The following is a 6407-nucleotide window of genomic DNA, read 5'->3' on the forward strand; positions in this document are numbered from 1 at the left end:
CTCGTACCTCTTTTTCTGTTTTTGGAACGGGCATCGCTTGTATGGCTTTTACTTTGTCAGGATCAACCTCTATGCCTCGCTGGCTTACAATGAATCCCAACAGCTTTCCCGATCTTGCACCAAACGTACACTTGTTCGGGTTTAACCTTAGCTTGTACTTCTTTAGACGTTCAAACAGCTTATGTAGATTTGTAATATGCTCTTCTTCTGTGCGAGACTTAGCAATCATATCATCTACATATACTTCGATCTCCTTATGAATCATATCATGGAAAAGTGTGACCATGGCTCTTTGATATGTTGCCCCTGCGTTTCGTAACCCAAAAGGCATTACTTTGTAGCAGAAAGTGCCCCAGGATGTCATGAAGGTCGTCTTTTCCATATCTTCGGGAGCCATTTTGATCTGATTATACCCAGAGAACCCATCCATGAAGGAAAACCACGAAGCTTGTGCTGTATTATCCACCAAGATATCTATATGCGGTAGTGGAAAATCGTCTTTTGGACTTGCTTTGTTCAGGTCTCTGTAATCTACGCACATGCGTACCTTCCCGTCCTTCTTAGGAACTGGCACTATGTTGGCAATCCAGGGTGGATAGTCAACTATAGCAAGAAATCCGGCGTCAAATTGTTTGAGCACCTCTTCCCTAATCTTACTATCCATATCTGGTCGAACCCTTCTGCGCTTTTGCCTGACCGGCGCACATCCTTCTTTGAGAGGTAACCTGTGTACCACGATGTCTGTATCCAACCCTGGCATGTCACGGTATGACCAAGCAAAAATCTCTGCATACTCATGGAGGAGCTTGATTAGCGTTGCTTTTACGTCCTTACCTAGCGTTGCCCCAATCTTAATGTTCTTAGGTTCTTCATCCGTTCCCAAGTTTATGATTTCAATGGCCTCTTGTGGAGGGAGCATGCTCTTGGATTCCTTATCCACTAGCCTTGACAACTCTTCCGGAAGTTCATCGTCTTCCTCATTCCCTTCTTCAGCCTGATTAGCGAGAGCCTCGAGTTTGTATAGAGTCTCAGCAGTATTATTATCGGTGGTGTCAGAAGGTGATCTGCACATGTTTTATGTTTTGTTTTCTTTTAGTATGCAGATGTGAACGTGCTTTGTTTGTGCAAGAAATTTATTTGTCATTTTCAGAAAGGAAAAAGGAATAAATGCGAAAAAGAAAAAGGCGATGTTTTCAATACCAAAATGCAAAGACAATTTTATTAATAAACTTCGAACTTGAAAGTAAATGGGGCCCTTACAAACTAACTCTATGCTTCGGGCGAGGCATGAGTGTTATTGTCTTTCTTTATTAAAAAGGGAAATAAAACACACAATAGGAAATTACTTTGAAATGAAAACTATCTCCGGTATCTCCAGGCTTGTCCAATTCTGAAGCTGTTCTCCTGGCCTAATCATCCGGATAAAATTGGACGTTCCCTCCATGCTAGATATCATGGATACATGCTCATATCCACCTGTAACAAAAGTCTGTGCGATCGGAGGGAATCGTTGCTCTTCCTTTGCAGCCTTCTTTGTTGGTTGGTATCCTAACCCCAGACGATCTTTCTTCTCTTGCACTTCTGGGATTTTTCCCCAGCCTTCCATCTTTGTGTCTTGCAGGTCTCTCCAGGATGTCACCGCCCTTCGTGTTTTCTCAATTGGTAGTGTGACAGCAGTGGCAATCTCTAGTGCTTGGAACGAAGTCTCCAATGCCTTTTCCCCAGCCTCAATGTATCGGTATGAGTCTAGATTGCTGACAAATATGTCCTCCTCCCCACTGACGGTTACTATAGAGTTTCCATCCACAAATTTCACCTTTTGATGCAGAGTAGAGGTAACTGCCCCAGCAGCATGGATCCAAGGGCGTCCTAATAAACATGTATAGGCAGGCTCAATCTCCATCACTTGAAAATTGATGCAGAAAGTGTGAGGGCCTATTACCACAGGGAGGTCCACCTCTCCAAACACCGGGCTTTGCGACCCATCAAAGGCTTTGACCACCAGACGGCTTGGTCTTATTACCAGTCCTTCCAAATCTATCTTGTCTAAGGTGGCCTTTGGCATCACATTTAATGACGATCCCGTGTCGATCAGCACTCTAGACAGATGAGCTTTCCCACATTGTATGGAGATATGCAGGGCTTTGTTATGCTCTTTCCCTTGTGAGGGCAACTCGTGTTCACCGAAGCTTAAGCATGCCCCAGCAGTAAGATTAGCCACCATTCCATCAAATTGATTTACAGTGATGTCTTTGGTTACATGGGCAGCACTCAAGATCTTCATCAGGGTGTCTCGATGTTTTTCTGAATGGATTAACAGCGAGAGGAGTGATATCCTGGATGGAGTTTGGTGCAACTGATCCACTACCTTATAATCACTTTTCTTGATTAATGCCAAGAATTCTTCGGCATCTTTGTTAGTGATCTCCTTGTCTATGGGTGTGCTTCTTTCAGTAGGGACCACAGTAGCTTGATCATTTGCTTGTGTTGAATTCTCTTTTGATTTAGCAGTATTGAATATGCGACCGCTACGAGTCATACCCCCAGGCCCGACGATGTTTGTCACATCGGTACTAGCATTAGACTCATATTCCCATGGAACTGCCTTCATCTTGTCCATAGGATATTGATCCCTGACTGGGATAATCCTAGTGTGTACTTGTGCGGGTATCAGCAGTGTGGCTTTGGCGCAAGGGATGATCAACGTCTTCCTTGCCCCTTGTCTTGGTATCATTAACGGTTCATTCCTGTCCAGCATGGCCACATACTCTTCCTCAGGATATTCTTTAAACTGAACTCCCCCTTGATTCACGAGTCTTTGCAAGGTTGTCTTAAAGGCTTCGTTATGTTCGAGGACGAACCCCTTTGCAAGTAGATACCTCTTAAGGGCATCTATGGGGGAGCTCCGTTGTTGAACAAACTCTTGCTCGGTGACTACCTCTATTGCATTGACTGTGCCGTCATGACGGGGCATAGGGTTTGTCTTCACATTAGGTTTGTCAAAAGCAATTGCTCCTGACTCTATCAGGTCCTGAACCTTGTGCCTAAAGGCCCAACATTTTTCCAATGTATGCCCCGGAGAATTGGCGTGAAATTCACACCTCTCATTAGCTTTGAAATTGGGCATAGTCTTTCCGGGAATCGGAGGTGGCATAGGCCTGAGTTCCACTAACTGCTCGTTTAATAGATGCTTCAGTATCTCGCTTTTAGAAGTGGGCAAAGGGTCGAACTTCCTCGGAGGGCCTTGGAATCTTGGTTGAGGTGAGTATGTCATAGGAGGTCTAAACTCTTGATGCACTACTGCGTTGGTCTCCCCTTCCTTCTTTTTAGCGAAGGTTGAGGTGGGCCTCTTTGAGTGATAAGAGTTAGATGATACTCCTTGTATTTTCCCGCTCTTAATTCCGTCTTCTATCCTTTCACCAATAACCACTAAATCTGAAAACCCTGAGGACACACTCCCTACCATTTTATCGTAGTATGGCCCTTGTAATGTAGCCATAAACATTTTTACGAGTTCTTTTTCCAACAGGGGAGGTTGGACTCGGGAAGCCATTTCCCTCCATCTCTGTGCATACTCCTTAAACGATTCCTCTTTCTTTTGTGACAAATTTTGGAGTTGCATCCGATCGGGTGCCATGTCCAAATTGTATTTATATTGTTTTAGGAACGTATTAGCAAGGTCGGTCCAGCTTCGGATGTGAGACTTCTCTAATTGCATGTACCAGTCAACTGATGCTCCACTCAAGCTATCTTGGAAAAAATGCATCATCAGCTTTTGATCATGAGCATAAGCAGCCATTTTTCGCACATACATGCGCAAGTGACTCCTCGGACAAGAGAGTCCCTTGTACTTTTCAAAGTCGGGTATCTTGAATTTATGAGGAATAGTCAAATCCGGCACCAAGCTCATTTCATAGGTATCCACATCGAAGGCATCATATCCTTCCATTGCTTTCATCCTTTCTTCCAGCGCCTTGATTTGTCCACTCTCCTTGGAATTCTCCCCAGAATCAGCAGAGGTCAGCTTTGGTTGAGGGACTTGATCTGTGTCATTAGTGTCCCCATACTGTAGGTCCAAGTAGTCCTCATCCCTAAGCGGATTGTTGATTGGAATGCGAACTGTGCGAGACGTCCCTTCTTTCTGAGTAGTAGGGATAAATCCTTCTTGAGAAGCCTCTCCCTCTTCATGGGTCGTGGTGACCCTTTTAGATGCGTGAGCATTCGTTTTGTGAGGGTCATAGCCTCGAACATATCCTAACAATGGGTTGCCATCTTTAGGTATCTCTTCATACTGATCATGAACTTCTTTAGCTTTGTCTTGCTTATCTTTGAGGTCTTTCATGAAGCTCAGCACTTGGGCCATTCCTCCCTGGAGGTCTTCAACAGTACCTTTCAGCTGGGTCATTTCTTCACGAAGGGCGGCTTGGTTCTGCTCTAGTTGTTCCATTGCTTTCTTCTTCTGAGCTCTGGTCTGGATGAGTGATCGGGTTGCAATGGCGTGACTGGAGATGAAGACAGTTTTCCTTTTAATGTTTTTGAAAAGAAATGCAATGCTACGCGTGCTATGAATGATATGCAAATAATATGCTCATGTCTTATCCACATTGTTATTATAATATATTTATATATATTTATATGTTAACATATATGTCTATATATATATATATATTATTTCTTTTTTTTGGTTTTTTTTTTTTTTTTTTGTAGTAGGTACCTTTTCTTTCTCTTTTTTTGAATAATTCTTTTTGGTGAATAATTGCGAAGAAATTGAATAATGCGGAAATAAACACACTTTATTAATTCAAAAAACTTGAAAGAAAGTACAATTTAAATTGTTCAACATTGCGAAAGGAAATAAACACCCATAGAAACAAAACTTCTAAATAATAAAAAACAAAACTATAAATGACTAAGAACGCTTATGAATGTCATCCTTGAAGTTGTCCACCATGCTCCTACAAAGCTCCAAGAACTCCTTCACTTCTTTGGGAAGGATGATAGGAGAAGACTCCGCTTTTTCTAAACCCTTCGGAATGTCTAGAATTAAATCATTGCACAAGTAGACTAGTTTGTCATAATTCTCACGACACTTCTCATATTCTTCAAGCATCTTGGGAACCATGCTCACATGCTCATTTGCTGTAGAAACAATTGTGTATTGTCTTTTCCAATGGTCTCTTTCGTTCAGGGTTGCCTCGTGTACCTCTCTTTGTCTTATGAATATTTCCCTAAGTGATACCATGGCTTGGAATGCTCTATTGTACTCATCGGTGCGCTGTAAAAGTGCTTCTTCCGTGGTTAATCTCCTTGCGCGCTCTTGTTGTCCAGAATTGCGAGCTTCTTGAAGATCATATTTGAGGTTCCTTATTTCCTCCTCTTGATCTTTAGTCCTATCAGTTAATTCAAAGACCACAGCTTCTAGATTTTTCTCAGATTCAGCTTTGTCATGGGAAGCTTTCTCATAGCGCCTTTTCCACCTTGCAATTTCTATGCCCGCTTGTTCCAACCTTTCATTGTGTGCAATCAAATCAAAGTTAGCACTTAGGACTCCTTCGGTTGCTCGCTTCCTTTTATTCCTTTGTCTATCATTTTCTTCTTTAGCAGCTTGAAGCTCTTGGTTCTTCTCTTTAAGATCGAAGCGCAGTTGACTTTTTTCGTTGGAAAGTCGAAGTATGTCAAGCTCTAATTCTTCCTTTTCCTTACGGGATGCCTCTAGGGCAGCCTTGATTCCTTCTATCTCTTCGATGGATAGAGAAATAGGATTAGGAGAATCGGGCTTGTACGCGGGATCCACAACAAAAGGTAGCAAAATTTTCCCAACTCTCTCTTGAACCCATCTAGTGTAAGGTTCCTTAGCAACAATATTCTTCGGTCCATAATTCTTTGTTTGAACATGCTTCCAAGCTTGAATTATTTTCTTTAATGTCCTTGGTTCTCCTTTCCCATTATCATGCAAAATTAGTCCTTCCACTTGTTGATCGGAAGGCTCACAATCCATAGAATGACCCAATTGGCGCAATGCAAGCACGGGATTATAATTAATACAACCCAAAGTTCCCATTAAAGGCACATTATTAAATTCTCCACATTTATAAATAATTCTTTCAGAATTTAATTTCCTTGCAAACCAGAAGATAGAATCCGCATTGAGAGCTCTTAGCTTTTGAGACCATTCATGCCTAGTCAAATCTTTGATTAAATAGCTAGCCTTGTAAAGGTGAGAAGTCAACCAAGAGTATAGTAAATGAAGACAACAGGATATCGCTCCCCTTTTCTTTTCATACCGATCATGGATAGTATAGTAAATATTAGCAAGAATAGTAGGAGTTGGATCCTCATTTGAATTTCTGAAGGAGGTGAAGACATGAATAGCAGCATCATCAACATATTCCGCCTTATTAGGAAGT

Source organism: Vicia villosa, linkage group LG2, assembly GCF_029867415.1.
Source record: "Vicia villosa cultivar HV-30 ecotype Madison, WI linkage group LG2, Vvil1.0, whole genome shotgun sequence".
Taxonomy (NCBI): domain Eukaryota; kingdom Viridiplantae; phylum Streptophyta; class Magnoliopsida; order Fabales; family Fabaceae; genus Vicia; species Vicia villosa.